Genomic DNA, 16,018 nt, shown 5'->3' on the forward strand with positions numbered 1-16,018 from the left:
ATATTTTATAGTTCTCAGCATATAAGTCTTTCACCTCCTTGGTCATGTTTATTCCTAAATATTTTTTTTGATGTGATTTTAAAGGGGATTTTTTTTTATTGTCCTTTTCTGATATTTCATTGTTAGTGTGAAGAAATAAAACTGATTTCTGTATATTAATCTTGTATCCTGCTACCTTACCAGATTATTTTATCAGCTCTAGTAGTTGTTGTGTAGAGTCTTTTAGGGCTTTCTATATATAGCATCATGTCATCTGCATATAGTGACAACTTTACCTCTTCCCTTCCAGTTTGGACCCCTTTTATTTCTTTTTCTTGTCTGATTGCTATGGCTGGGACTTCCAATACTCTGTTGAATAGCATTGGGGAGAGTGGGCATCCTTGTCTTGTTCCAGACTTTAGAAGGAAGGCTTTCAACTTTTCACCATTTAGTATCATGTTGGGCTGTGGATTTGTCATAAATAGCCTTTATTGTGTTGAGATGTTCCCTCTATACCCACTCCAGTGAGAGTTTTTATCATGAATGGATGCTGAATTTTGTGAAATGCTTTCTCTGCATCTATTGAGATGATCATGTGATTTTTGTCCTTTCTTTTGTTGATGTGGTATATCACATTGATTCACGTATGTTGAACCATCCTTTTGACCCTGGGATTCATCCAGCTTGTTCATAGTGTATGATCTTTTTTATGTGTTGTTGGATTCAATTTGCTAATATTTTGTTGAGAATTTTTGCATTTATAGTCATCAAAGATATTGGCCTGTAGTTTTCTTTTTTAATAGTGTCTGTCTGGTTCTGGTATTAGGGTGGTAGTGGTTTTGTCAAATGACTTTGGGATTGTTCCCTCCCCTTCATTCTTTTTGAAGAGTTTGAGAAAGATTGGTATAAGTTCTTTGTATGTTCAGTAGAACGTCCCAGTAAAGCCATCTGATCCTGGACTTTTGTTTGTGAGGTGTTGTTGTTGTTGTTGTTGTTGTTGTTGTTGTTGTTGTTTTTATTAACAGATTCCATTTCACTTCTAGTGGTCAGTCTGTTCAAATTATCTATTTCTTCTTGATTTAGTTTTGGTGGACTGTATGCTTCTAGAAACTTTTCTATTTCTTCTAGGTTGTCCTATTTGTTGTCATATAATTGTTTATAGTATTCTCTTATGGTTTTTTGTACATCTATGATATTAGTTGTTATTTCTTCTCTTTCATTTCTTATTTTGTTTATTTGGATCCTGCCACTTTTCTTCTTGGTGAGCCTTGTCAGAGGTTTGTCAGTTTTGTTTACTCTTTCGAAAAACCAGCTTTGGTTTTTATGAATTTTTTCTTTTTTTTTTTTTTTCAGTCTCTATTTTGTTTATTTCCTCTCTGATCTTTATTATGTCTTTCCTTTAGGTTTTATTTGTTCTTCTTTTTCTAATTCTTTTAGGTGGTTAGTTAGGTGGTTTATTTGAGATTTTTCTTGTCTTTTGAGAAAGGCCTGTATTGCCATGAACTTCCCTCTTAGGACTGCTTTTGCTGCATCTCATAAATTTTGTTTAGTTGTGTTTTCATTGTTATCTGTTTTAAAGTATTTTTTTAATTTCCTCTTTGATTTCATTGTTGTTCCATTGGTTTTTTAGTAGCATGTTGTTTAGTCTTTATGTAATCATTTTTTCCTTGTTTGTCTTTCTGTGATTCATCTCTAGTTTTATGCTATTGTAGTCAGAAAAGATGCTTGAAGTAATTTCTGTCCTCTTAAATTTGTTGAGGCTTGTTGTGTGTCCTGGTATGCAGTCTATCCTGGAGAATGTTTCATGTACATTTGAAAAAAAAGTATATTCTGGTTTTTTTGGATGTAATGTCCAAAAATATTAATTAAGCCTAACTGCTCTATTGTGTCATTTAGGATCTCTGTTGCCTAACTGATTTTCTGTCTGGAAGATCTGTTCATTGATGTTAGTGAGGTGTTAAAGTCTCCTCCTGTTATTGTATTCGCATCACTTTCTCCCTTTATGTCTATTAGTATTTGTTTTATGTGTTTAGGTGCTCCTATATTGGGTGCATCTATAACATCAATTAAATTTTTTGTTTTTCCTTATCCATTCTGATGGATTTCAAGGGCTGATTTGTGTGTTACAAGTTGATTGGTAAATGATTTGTGAGTTAATCTAAGTATTTTATGATATTTTTACATGTTAAAGTGATGGTGAGTTTTAATCGTGTTTTCCTGGGAGAAAGACTGTTTTTAAAAACTCATTTTATGTGCTCCAATATCTTGAATTCACAGTGATACCATAAACATTTGGTGCTGTTTTGGTGACTGAAGTCACTGAACACTTTAGTGCTAAAATGTTATCTTTATGAATAGAGTTTATAAGTTTATATTGTAAATTGTACCTTTGGGAGCAATCTTATAGTTGTTTTAGATTTTCAGTAAAGATCAAAGCTAAAGACATAAACAAGACTTAAAAACTCACACACACACAAAGGCAAGCACAAGATTCTGTTTTAAACAGTTTTTTCAAAATTAATCAGAATGGTTGTTTTTTTTTTTTTTTCCCTTCCATAGGGAAAGGATAGCTTAAAGCATTGGATGCTCTGAAACTGGAACTTTACACTATTAGGACATATTAAGAATTTAGAAAAAAATTTTCCTCTACTTATATGGAAATATTAGAATATTTGTTAATTGGGTAAAATGGTTGCCAAAGGTGATTTTGGTGGGGTTTTTTTTGTCTTATTAACAACATAAACTTAATAAATAAGTGTGTTGTGAAAATTGCCAAAATAATACCAAATAAAATTTAAATTCTTGTAGAGTATAAATTTGGTGGGTTTTTTTGTGGCATTATATTTTCTATTTGAATAAGTCTTTGGCCATTAAATTTAACTATAAGTTAGTAGTAGGAACTTCTTGAGTAGGGACTAGCAACTAGTTCTGTTAATTTTTGTAAGTCTTACTCTAATTACGTATCCTTCCTTATGTGAAACATCTATAGTTTTTATTGCCTATAAGATGAAGTCTAAATTTTTTAACCTAACAGGCAAAATCGAAATCTCTCCCCTAAAAAAATTCCTGAACATCTTTGAAGGCTAGTTCTGTTGCTACTTTCTCTCTGAAATCTTTGTTGATTACCTAGCCAGAAATGATCTAATCTTTCATCCTTTGATATACATGTTGCCTTATATTAAAACTTTTGTTGTACGTATTTTAGGTCCCTACTAGATTGTAAGTTGATGTTTTATTCATGTTTATATCATCTACATTCATTTATTTAACAGTATGTGTTGGATGCCTACTGCGCAGCAAGCACTGTTCTAGGTGTGAAGGAAACAGCACAAGAATCTAGGTTCCTGTCCTCATGGAATTTATGTTCTAGTTTGGGAAACATAGATAAGGGAGACAGAAAATCAAATAAATAGACAACTAGATATCTGAGCCTTTCAGATCTTAAATGGTTTAAGGAGAAAACAGTATGATGTGATAGAAAGTTTAAGGACAGTACCAATGTTGATTAGGTGATCATAGAAGATCTCTTTGAAGATGTGACATTTATGCCAAAGCTGAATGATACAATGAAACAGTCATTTGAAGATTTGGGAGCAGAGTTCTCGAAGCTGAAGGAAAGGTAGTGCAAAGGAATTAAAGAGGGGGAAGAGACGGGGAGTCAGGGAAGGAGGGTGGGAATGGGAAGATGAGCTAGGTTACACAGAGTCTTGTAAACCACGATGAGGAATTTGAAATTATTCTAATTTCATTTGGAAGCCAGTGAACATTTTTTTAGTTTTGAGGGCTTTTGTGATTGCATTGGGCCCACCCAGGATCATCTCCCCTCCAACCCCTTTTATTTGTTGTTCAGTAACCATTACTGACAGTGTACTCCATAACTAGTTAGCTCAGTATTAGACACTGATGTGCATTATTGAGCAAGTAAAGTTTTTTAACCCAAAAATCATAAAAACAAGGAAAAAGTGACCTGCATTCTCAAGGAGTGTCCATGTCAAAAGGCCCAGGACTGTGACACTCTTGAGCGGGGCTACTTGAATTGCAAGAGTTTGACTACAGCTGTAAGAGTTATTCCTCGCAAGTTGTAAGTTTCCTTTCTCATGTCTGCACATGGTTCTTCTTCTGCAGTAAAGCACTTATATCATTAGATCCATACTTGCTTCAAAAAAAGCAGATGTTTTCAATACCATTATTGGATAAATTTCAGCTAAACAAACCAAAACAAATCCTGCCATTGATCTCTTCTGAACCTCTGAGCAAGGGTTACAGTGTTATGGGGCTCATCTTCCCCCTATAAGCTCATTCTTCAGTGTGTGTTCCCTCCTTTAAGGGTACAGGATACCATGTGGTGTGCAAAGGAAGTGCCAAACAAGTGATAGCTAGTAAACCTCATCTGCCTATTTTAAAGTCAGCTAATTAATAATCTTAATTACATCTGCCAAGTCCTTTTTACCATGCAATTTAGCATATCACTAGCATGACACCAGGGCATATTTAGACTAGTACATTTTTTAACATATTTTACATCATACTATGGCAATGAAGCATAATTAATGCTGAACAGAGTAGCCGTTTTTAAGTTATTCACAGTTTTTCTGATTTCTTTTGTCTTTGCTTATGTGCCCACTACTAGGCATTACTTTGATTGGCCACACTCCCATAAGACAATCCCAAACTCTGTTTCTTTTTAGTTATTTAACTAAATTATCTTGAAAATGTCTCCTGAAATTATAGAAATCTTGTTTTAGATATCTTCCAGAGAAATTTGTGGTTACCCATTGATAAAAGTTTGTGGTTCTAGGGTATTTATTGTGGATTCCAAATAGGCATTTTTCAATCTGAGTTTTCTTGTTTTCACTTGTTCTGATTATTAAAAATGTATTCATTCAATAAAATATTTATTGAGCACTTACTGTTGCAGAGCCAGATGCTGCAATAACCATCAAGATGATAGTAATTGAACAAGTAACTTTTATGAAGCATGGGGCTCTAAAGGAGGGATGTACAAGCTGCTTTGGGAGATAACACACATTGTCCCTTGGTATCTGCAAGTGATTGATTCTAGGACCCCAGAGGATACCAAAATCCGAGGATGCTCAAGTCCCTTATATAAAACAGTATAGTATTTGCCTATAACCTGCACATGTTCCTCTCATTATACTTTAAATCATTTCTAGATTACTTATAATGCCTAATACATTGTAAATGCTATGTAAATATTTACCAGGCTGCTTGACAAATTCAAGTTTTGCTTTTTGGAACTTACTGGAATCTCTTCTCTTCTGAATATTTTTAATCCACAGCTGGTTGAATCCACAGTGGTTGAATGAAGAACCCAAGGATGCAGAGTATCTACTATACTTAGATCTAACTTAGTGTAGGTCTAACATGAAATGCTCATGAGACCTGGAGGGTGAGGCAGTGTGACCAACACTGGCGTAGGAGTCACACTGCCACGTCACTGTGTGTGAACCTAAATGAGTTTTGAAATTTCTCTGAGCCTCAGTTCTCTATATATGTGAATGGTGATCTTTTTAAAAATCTCTACCAAAATTTTATTAAAGTTAGATGGAATTCTGTATATTTGCTAATCATAATGTCTGCTACTGGTTTAGGAGAAAGTTTATCATGAAACTCATGAAATTTAATGCACCTAATTGCATAGGCCCTTCCTAGCCCTTTTGCAGTGGCACTAGCAATTTTGAATTAATTCGTATATTCCTTAAGGAAGGCTCCCCCACAATTTGTGTATGCTCTTGGCCCCCACAAAATCTGGATCTCCCTTTGGCTACAAGTTAGATGAGAAAGAAATGTTAATTTCTCTCTCTGTCAAATGTAGTAATTTTAAATTGTGTGCAACTTAGTGGTATTTAACTTTCAAAAAAAATACAGAACTAATGTGTGTTAGGTTGTGGAAATTTTATAAAAATTTTAAAAATTACAATTTCTATAATTTCCACACCCAGGAAGGACATTTGATACTCTGGTTATGTCTTTTAATCTTCTCTGTGCACATATGTAATTCATTAAAAAAAATGCTAGTTGGTATTATGTTAAGCATACAGCATTCTATATTTTCACTTAACATTACATGAATTACATAATGTCCTCTGTTCCATATCTTGTTTTCATTTCCTTTGGATATATACCCAGAAGTGGAATTGCTGTATCGTATGATAGTTCAGTTTTAATTTGTTGAGGAACCTCCATACTGTTTTCCATAGTGCTGCACCAGTTTGTATCCCCACTAACAGTGCTCTGGGATTCCCTCAGCAATACTTGTGAAGATGTCTTTTGATGACAGCCATTCTAAGAGATGTGAGGTAATATCATTGTGGTTTTAATTTGCCTTTCCCTGATGATGAGTTTGTTGAACATCTTTTTATATACTTTTTGGCCATTTGGATGTCTTCTTTGGAAAAATGTTTTTTTAGTTCCTCTGCCCATTATTTATTTATTTTTTTTCCTCTGCCCATTTTTTAATTTGATTGTTTGCTTTATTCGCTATTCAGTTGTGTGAGTTTTTGAATATATTTTGGATATTAACCCCTTATTAGATACATGATTTGTAAATATTTTCTTCCATTTAGTACATTGCCTTTTCATTTTGTTGATGGTTTCTTTTGCTGTATAGAAGTTTTTTAGTTTGATGTTGTCCCACTTGTTCATTTTGCTTTTATTGCCTTTATTTTTGGTGTCAAGTACAAAAAAAAAAATCATTGCTAAGACCTATGTCAAGGAGCTTACCCCCTATATTTTCTCTTAGGAGTTTTACAGTTTCAGGTATTAAATGTTAAGTCTTTAATCCGTTTTTAGTTGATTTTTGTTTGTGGTATAAGCTAGGGGTCCATTTCATTCTTTTGCATATGACTATCCAGTTTTCTCAACACTATTCATTTCTTAACAGTCATTCATTTTTCCTCATTGTATATTCCTGATTCCTTTATCATAAGTTAATTGACTGTATTTGTGTGTGTTTGTTTCTGGGCTCTCTGTTCTGTTCCTTGCTCTATGTGTCTGTTTTTATTTTAGCACCATACTGTTTTGATTACTGTAGTTTTGTAATATAATTTGAAATCAGGATGTGTGATACCACTAGCTTTGTTTTTTTCCAGGATTGCTTTCCAGGATCTTTGGGATCTTTTGTGGTTCTATACACATTTTAGGATTGTTTGTTCTCTTTCTGTGAAAAGTGCCATAGGAGGTTTGAAAGGAATTGCATTGAATTTGTAGGTCACTTTGGGTAGTATGGACATTGTAACAATATTAATTTTTCCAGTCAGTGAGCTTGGAATTTGTGTCTTTTTAGTTTCTTTCATCACTGCCTTATAGTTTACGGTGTCTAGATCTTTCACTTCCTTTGTTAAATTTATTCCTATGTATTTTATCCTTTTTTATGTAATTGTATATCTGGCATAATTTTAATTATCTTTAAGTGTGCCAAAAGTATAATTAACCAAGCTGCTGTTATCAATCATCAAAGTTGTTTCTAAAATTTCACTAGTGTAAACAATATTGAGTATCTTTGAATATAATATCTTTTGTGCATATATCTGATTGTACATTCAATAATTTCTTTTAACTGGACTTATTTTAGTATAAGCATTTTAAACATTTTAAGGACTTTTAAAAGCTGCTACCTTTTTTTTAAATTTATCCTCACTGAACCACAATATTATTTTAAAACATCATTGTCTACTTAATATGTGAAAATGATACTTTTTGTTTCTAGTTCTTTGATTCCTTAATGTGGTAGGACATTTTGTGTATATTTATTAGTCTTACATATTTTTTTGCATGTTAATTGCTAATACATGCCTAGGAAGCTTTTTGACAAGAAAAAGGAATTTTTTTTCTCCTGTAGGCAGATGCCTCGGGCTGTACAGCACTCTAAATAAAAAGGCATTTCAAAATGGTCTGCCTACCACAGTGCAATAGGGGCTTTGACAGCTGAAGCTAGAGTGGTTTGTGGTGCCTCTCAGTCCTGGCAGCACACACCAATGCCTGCACCTCATCCTCAGAGATTCTGACTTAGTAATGTTTTTAAAACTCCTCAAGCTCCTAAAGTGATTCTCTTGTGCAGCCATTTGATCTAAAAAACTTAGCTCCAAGACTGGATCACATTTTCTTCATATGCAGGGCCCAGGTTGTTATTTAAAGCATTCCTTTTCCTCTGCAGAAAGTTGTATTTTGCAGTAATCACTACTCACCATTTGCTCTACTATTATTCCATGAGGGCATCTGCATTGGATGCCCTTTGGAGATTAATTTAAAATCATTCCTTATACTAGTATTTAATTAACACCTGTTATGTACAAAACATTATGGTACACACCATGAGACATACAAGATAAAGTCAGGTGTGGCTCTTCCCTTGGATTCTTATAGTCAGGAATGGGAAAGAAGATTTACACACAGAGGTACAGAATGTGTTTGTGCCATAAAAGAGGTAGGAACAGTGGGGAGAAGAGGAGGGTGAATTGATTCTAGGTGGGATGGTAGATTACTTCATGGAGATAAATATTTAAGCTGAACCTTAATTTGGATCAGTAGAACAATTAATAATCCTTTACTTTTAAAAGGTATTTCACAGTTTATAAAATATGTTCACAATTACACACTTGATTCTTACAACAGCTCTATAAAATAAACCAAACAGTTATTCTCATATTACAGATCAAAGAGTAGTCAAGTCTTAGAATAGTTAAGTGACTTACTCAGTCATAGAAGTACAAAATGAAAGATTCAGTCTTCAGTCTTTATATGCTGGAGCCTTCTACCTTGTCACCTTATAGTAAAGGCAGAAAGTTCTGTGTTCAAGGTGAGTTTTAGAAATGGCTGTTTTTAGTTTGATTGGACTGTTACTATGATGCAAGTTCTGAAATAGTTGAAGATAAAGCTGTAGTGCAGTAGGCAGAATGATGGCTCCCTAAAGATATCCAGTTCCTAATCCCCAGAGTTTGTGAATATGTTAGATTATGTCGCAGAAGGGAATTAAGGTAGCAGATGAAATAAGGTTGTTAAAGAGGTACTCTGAAAGCAGGGAGATTGTTTTGGATTGTTGAGGTGGGCCAATAGAAGAAGGGTCTTTAAACTAAGTCCTTAAAAGTGGAAGACGGAATCTGAAGAACAGCAGTCAGAGAAAGAGATGATGATAATAGAAGTAAGGCCACAGTGTTGCAAATTGAGGACTTAGACCACGATTTCTAACTTTGAAGTTGGAGGAAGGAGTCCTTGAACCAAGGAATGTAGTTGGTCTCTAGAACCTGGATAAGATAAGAAAGCATATTCTCCTTCAGAGCCTCCCAAAGGCAGTACAGCCCTGCAGACACCTTGATTTTAGCTCAGTGAGACCGATTTTGGACTTCTGGACTACAAAACTGCAAGATAATAAATGTTGTTGTTTTAAGCTACTAAATTTGTGGTTATGTCAGCTATAGAAAAGTTAGTACATGGAGGAAGCCTTTCAGTGTAGGAATACTAATTAACATGCCATTCAGGGCACTCTACAATTTAACTCCAAATTATCTCAGTTCCACTGTCAGTAACAGAAAGCCATGAAATGTTCTTGAGCAGGGGTGTAAAAACTATTTTGATATATATATGCTAATTAGAGAGTAGAAAGATTGGAGGGAGAAAAAAACTATTTAAGATTCTATTATTGGTACTAGGAACATTTCTTTTGAGAAGCTTGCTTTTTGAGGTAGCAGAACACACATATTTGTCTGACTTATAGAAGACTGCATATATCTGCCACTTAACTTATGTCACTAAAAATTCCATTGTCATTGCAACGTTTTAGCTCCTTCCCATGTCCCATGAAAAGCACAGAAAAGATAGGAGAATTGGTCTTCAAAACCAATTTGGTCTTTGAAATCTGACCCACTTTATTCTCTTCTTATGCTTTTTTGTCATACCCTAACCCAGTACAGATCTAAAGACTGGAAGGTTTCTAAATGAATTTGAGCTTTGTTCAATTGCTTAGCACTGGGAAAACTTAGATTTATACTAGCACATAACTATTTTTAAGAAAAAACTTTTATTGATCTCTATGTAGGCATAATCTATTCTATATATCTGAGGTCTCCAGTAAAGAAAGAGTTGAGTATTAACAAAGCACAAGAGTCTAGAGAGCTGAATTCAGAGCAGTAATTTTAACTCATTTTGTACTAGTTGATATTGTTGCCCATATTCTTGTCAGTTTTTAAAAATCACAAGTCTAAAATTAGGTCTAACATGTTTGTGTCAGAATGGAATGCAAGGTTTAAGACATTGAGAATCCTACTTCTGTTTATTCATTAATTTTTTTTCAAGTTACAGAAGGGTCAGAGGTTTGTTTTTTTTTTTTTTAAGGTGAACTATGTGTTTGTATTTATAACATTTAATTATGAATATTTATTAGAAACAGTCAAGGTAGTCATAATGAGCAGAGATGTTTGAAATCAGGGACATGTTTGTCAGTGTAGTCTTATAATTTATTTCTATATTAAACAGTTTATTTCTGTATTAAATTTTGATCAGAAAAACTTTTAATGCACATATATGTATGTAGTGTGAATAATAACATTTTTATTTAAATAGGAATGGCAGGAGCTTTATTCTGAGATACATATAGACCTCATAGCTTAAGTGACCTCCATTGTTTCCACATTTGGTCCAATACATTTTGATTGTATATAGTTTTAATTGTAGCTAAATACCTTTTTTAAAAAAGCTAAATATATTTTTAGTACAAAATTCAGTTCAAACTTTTGTGGACTCTCTGAGGAAACTGGTTTGAAAAATCTTTTTTTAAAATATAAATTTAATACTGTTTTACTTCTCACAATGTACAGTTGATAGGACTTGTTCATGCATCTTCACTGGCATCTGGGGCATCTCCGCTACTTGGTGTTCCTAGTGTAAATCACTTGAGCTCTGTGATTTGAAACCAGTTTAATAAGTCCTTTACTAAGGAGCTCCTGAAGGGCTGCCCTGGACAGGGAACCACGAATCTTCAGTCTTTTAGAGATGACAGCTGGGGTTATAAGCTTATAGTTTGAAACTCCCTAACAGAGTTTGTCATACGTCACCTTGTGAAACAAGACTAGGTTATTGAGCTGTTCAAACTGTTTTTGGACCATTTCTTTTGGGCCTTGCCCCCAGATTTGATCACTGGATCCATGTCTTTCTTGGCCAACTTTCTGGCATCTTTCTTCTTGTCGCCCTTGGGCAGCATAGTGAAGCCGGGAGAGCAGCTGCTACCACTGCCACCTCACTAAGATGTAGCATAAAAAGCTGGTTTGAAAAATCTTACTGAAAAATTCAGTAGGCAACCTTGTAAAATATTAAGTTTTTAGATTGGCTTGCTTTTGATTTGAATTATAGTGATTCATGAACATGTAATGGTCATAGCTTTCTTTAAAATTTTGTTGTTTGAATCACTGATAAACTTTTACAACACATGTAATAAAAATTTAGACAAATTCTGTGGCTGCAAACTGGTTTACTAAATAATAGCTTGAATCATAGTCTGAGTCAAGAGTAATAGAGTTGTTTCTTAGGGTACTAAGAAGTTATTTTTAAGAGCTTCTAAAATATATTCTTTGTTTAGAAGGGTGCGTTTTCTTTCCAGAAGTTTTAGGCCTTCTGAGAAGTTATTCTGAATTTGTCACAAATAGATGATGACTGTATAAAGTCTTGTTCAGTGAATCATGTCCGTTCAGTAAGAGAATCTTGAAAACCTTTTGTAAAACTAAGTCATCTTGACAAAAGAGATACTTAAGATAGAACCAAACTGATTCACGTTTCCTTTATTTCACATATCAAGGGAAAGTGTTTCTAAATATGTTTAAACTTTTAACATATAACTTTTCTAATTACTAATAATACATGATCAGTATTTGTTCTTTTGTTCATTCAACAACTATCTAGGGGGTATTTGACATATATCAGGCATTATAATGCAGAGATAAAGAAAAAAAAATCCACAAGCAGAAAGGAAGAGCAGAAATCACTCCATAATCCCACTTTATGTGGATAACTGCTGTGAACAGCGGTTATGTGTACATCTATAAGCATTTTGCTGTGTCTGTTACTTCTCTAATTTATAGTTATCAGTAAAATGGAATTGCTTCAAATATGCTGTTTAATAGCTTGCTTGCTTCTTGCTATTAATTTGAAAAAGTAAGAAAAGATTACAGTAAATACATTTAATTTAAAAAATCTGAAGTTAAATATACTTCTAAATTTGAAATAGACCATGAAAACTGATTCCCTCCATTTAAACCAGAATTTAAATACAGTTTAAATTTGTGGCAATTTGGATTTTGTTCTTCTAACTCAAAAATTAGTCATTCAAGCTTCACTTGGTTAAATTTAAGTGAAATGCAGAATTTGCATTAAAATATTAAATTTAAGTCTCAGATCAGTAGTGACTAACAGCATTTACAGTGTCAGCGTCTGCTCTAAATACTGCTTCATATATATTAACTCCTCTATTCCACATTTCTACTCCCATTTTGTAGGGGAAATTAAAGCACTGAGCCTTTAAATGACTAAAGCCACACAGCTAGTGACAGGAGCAAAGATTTAATCCAGAATGTGACTCCATGATTTTTATCTCAGCTACTCTACTGTACTGCCATCATACATTTTCTGAAAACTGTATTTTTTTAAAAATGTTTTTCTTTGTTGTTTTTCTTGGGAGGGCGGTAATTCAGTTTATTGAAATTGAGGTATTGGAGATTGAACCCAGGACCTCTTGCATGCTAAGCACACACCCTATCGCTGAGCTATACCCTCCCCCCAGAAACTCTAATTTTAATTCAGACATAGTTTCAGTGATTTACCTAACAAATCGTTGATTTGTAATGTAACATTATTCATTTTAATATATTTAGTAGAATTCTTTTTCTGTATGCTGCAAGATGTAAATCTTAGCAAATAGCAAATGAGATGTAATTTATTACTCACCCACCCACCTCCACTATATCGTGTTAATCTTTCTGTCGTGTGGACCTCCCCCACCCTAACCTATTATGCTTGTCAGCTTCCATCAGCTTCAGTGGGTTGCCAGGAGATAGAGCCGGTGAGGGCATATCCACCAACTAGGTGCGGGCTAGGGCTCCGAGCTGTGCGGCGGGGCGGGGCCCTATGCCCATGCCCTGCTGCGAAGTGCGGGTCGGGAAGCCGAGCGTGAAGCAGCTGTGTAATCCGCTGGATGCGGACCAGGGCGCTCCCCACTCCCGTCGGGGACCCGCTGATTGGCTGGGCGTGGGCACACGTGACCGACATGTGGCTGTATTGGCGCAGCCCGCCTGGGTGTCACTGGAGACGGAATGGAGGTGCTGCTGGGCTCGGAAATGGGGTAGGTGCTGGAGCTGCGATGGCCTGACTTGCTGCCGGGGGAGGGGGAGGCGATTTTCCTTTGCAGTGTCTAAAACCGGTGGCCTTTCCTTGGCACAGGGTCCACTGCCACATGCCAAGCGAGGAGGCAGGGGCGTCACCCCCCCTCCCCCCCCCCCACTGCAGCACAGGAGATGGATTTCCTGTGCTTCTGATCCAGGGTTTTTGACAGAAGAGGAAGAAGGGGGGAGGGGTAGGAGTGTTAAGGGGAGTCTGGTGAGAAAGAGCTGTTTTTAAAGCTAGAAGGAGGTTTTGTTTTTATAATGCCTGTTGACAGAGTAGAGTGGAATAACAGTATCTAAGGAAACGGGTAGAAGACAACAAAGAATGGAGCATATTCATGGCAAGGAGCAAAAGCTCAGCCCACTGAAAGGCTTCTTTTCCTCCCTGGCCACAGGGACACATGCAGTGGTAGCCAAGAAGGGTTACAAAGCTGCTGCTGACGGCTGATGTGAACCTAGTGGAAAGGGCTACTTGGGAGAGGAGAAAGAGGTGGAGGCAGGTACTGCAGAGCTTGAGTGGGTGGTTTTGGTTGATTGGTGAAATTTTGGTCACCAAAAGTGCCTGCTTTTGCAAACTGTCTGAGTGAACTGCCTGTGAATAGGGTGGCAAAGAGATACCAGCGTCTTTGTTAGTTGCAAGACGCAATGGTAGTGTCTTTTTGCAGATGACTGCTGCAGTGCTTTTCTTCCTCCCAGGCTAAAAAGATAACTGCAGAGGAATAAGAGCCCTTGCAGCAGTGCTGGTGGTAGAAGTCTATTTACAAGAAGCCATAGTTTATAATTGCAACCTGAATAGAAGAAAAAAATTAGTTTTTTAAAGTAGGAAGAATATCAAGCTATGAATGTTTTGACTGTGAAATGTATCTCATACTTTGATTCTGTATCACAAAAGAGATGTTCAAATTCTTTGCTTTAACATAAATCCTATAGGAAATCTTAATAAATTATGTATGAAGCAGTGGATCTTTTCCTTTGTTAGTATAGCTTTATGCCATTAAGTTATTTAAGAGTAAGTCATTTTATAATATAAATTACTTTGTGAAAAATTACAGTGATAAATTTTTCATAGGCTTAATATTTAAGAACTATACTTATTAAGTAATTTTATATTGCTCTCTGATCACTTTTAGATATTACTGAATAAAGTCTACAGGCAAATGTTTCAAATTAAAGCACCATGGTTTTTCTTTTAGATGTATTTCTGTTTAGTGAATACTCGTATACTCTTGATATGGAGTGTTTTCATTGCACTGTTTTTTGTTTCTTTTGTTAGATGTGGAAAAACATGTTTTCAGATTGAGTATGATTTTAAATGCCCTATCTTTATGCATATTTATGATAGCCAACTTGTCACACCTCCCTACTCTCTGAACAGGATGACAGTAGCTTTGTAAAGCTCTCCAGGATCAATGTCTCTTGAATAGTGTTTTGTAATCCAAGGTCTTAAAAGAACCTATAATTTTGTCTTAGTCTTATCTTTTTTTTCAAGATAATAAGGAATTGGACTTGAATAAAACTAAATTATGTTAAGTTTTCACTGATAAATAAGCAACTTTATTCTTTATATAAAAATGATTTTTGCTTTAAGAATTATTTAATCATGAATATTAGGGTTAATGGTTCTTAAGCTCTCTTTTTAAAATCTCTTGGAAACTGTGTCTAGAATTAAAGATGTTACATTAAATTTTCAAGTGAAATTTAACAGCTATTACCTGAATTGGTATAGTTTTTGAGAGTTTTTGATTCTCATCTGAATCCAAATTAGTATAGTTTTTGAGAGTTGATGATTCTCATTTTAACATAAATTATTTCATTTTACTATTTAAACAGGTTACTGTAACATTTTCATTTTAAATGTTAGATTGTTCCCAATTAGGTATGTTGTGACTTTATTCAAGGTCATGTATTGTATAAGGATGTAAAGAATGGAAGCCTTCTGTTTTGTTCTGACTCTGTAAGACTATTTTATAATGTCACTTATTACATAACATACAAAATAGTATATAACAGAAATTGTTTGGAAAGCAGGACAAATCATTCATTAAATGAAAAAGAAATCTTACTTGGTTTTGAGTTTGGGGATATGGTATAAGAATACTTCGTAAAACACCTGGTAGCTAAGAAAGTGGAGAGGCAGCACTTTTCATAATCATATTCATAACATTACTTCTTTTAAGATTGTCTTATTAATCATATGAAAACTTCTACTAAATAGAACATTAGGTTGTTTTTTGGGAGGAATTAAATAAGAAATACAGAAATAAAGTAAGAAAAGTTGATTTCTTTCCCCTTATGGTCTGAAATACTTAACATGAGACTGTCCTGCTGGCTTTATTGATCTTTGAAATTATTCATTGTTAATTAATATGGCCAGAATTGAGCTGTTAAGGAATTCAAAAGATAAATATTCCTAAGTATGCCTATGAACTGAATCAAAGCTATAAATTGCAGTCTTTCATGTATGACTCTATAGATTTTTATGTTACCATTTTTCTGTTTTTTTTTTACTGATTTCACATAGTTTAACCAATCTTTTATATTAAATGTTCTCTTTAATTTTGACCTTCTCCCTCTTTTTTTTAATACTACACTCTGAGTGAAACTTTATGTAGCACACAAGATGATGTAGAAAAGATTAATGATACTTCAGGAAA

At 34.6% G+C, this 16,018-nt stretch overlaps 1 protein-coding gene across 8 annotated transcripts in view; it reads left to right on the top strand.

Moving 5' to 3' along the window:
- APC (APC regulator of WNT signaling pathway) overlaps positions 1 to 16,018 on the top strand; it is a 124,430-nt gene that overhangs the window by 24,522 nt on the left and 83,890 nt on the right. For 4 of the 8 annotated variants that reach the window (XM_015238882.3, XM_006203964.3, XM_072958200.1 and 1 more), the window contains exon 1: positions 13,284 to 13,324. The exons of the other annotated variants lie outside the window; for them this stretch is intronic. The gene's annotated coding sequence lies outside the window, so the exon portion shown is untranslated. Of the gene's footprint in view, positions 1 to 13,283; positions 13,325 to 16,018 lie in introns of those variants that run through there. 8 annotated transcript variants of the gene reach the window in all.

The sequence above is a fragment of the Vicugna pacos genome, chromosome 3 (assembly GCF_048564905.1).
Source record: "Vicugna pacos chromosome 3, VicPac4, whole genome shotgun sequence".
NCBI classification, from domain to species: Eukaryota; Metazoa; Chordata; class Mammalia; order Artiodactyla; family Camelidae; genus Vicugna; species Vicugna pacos.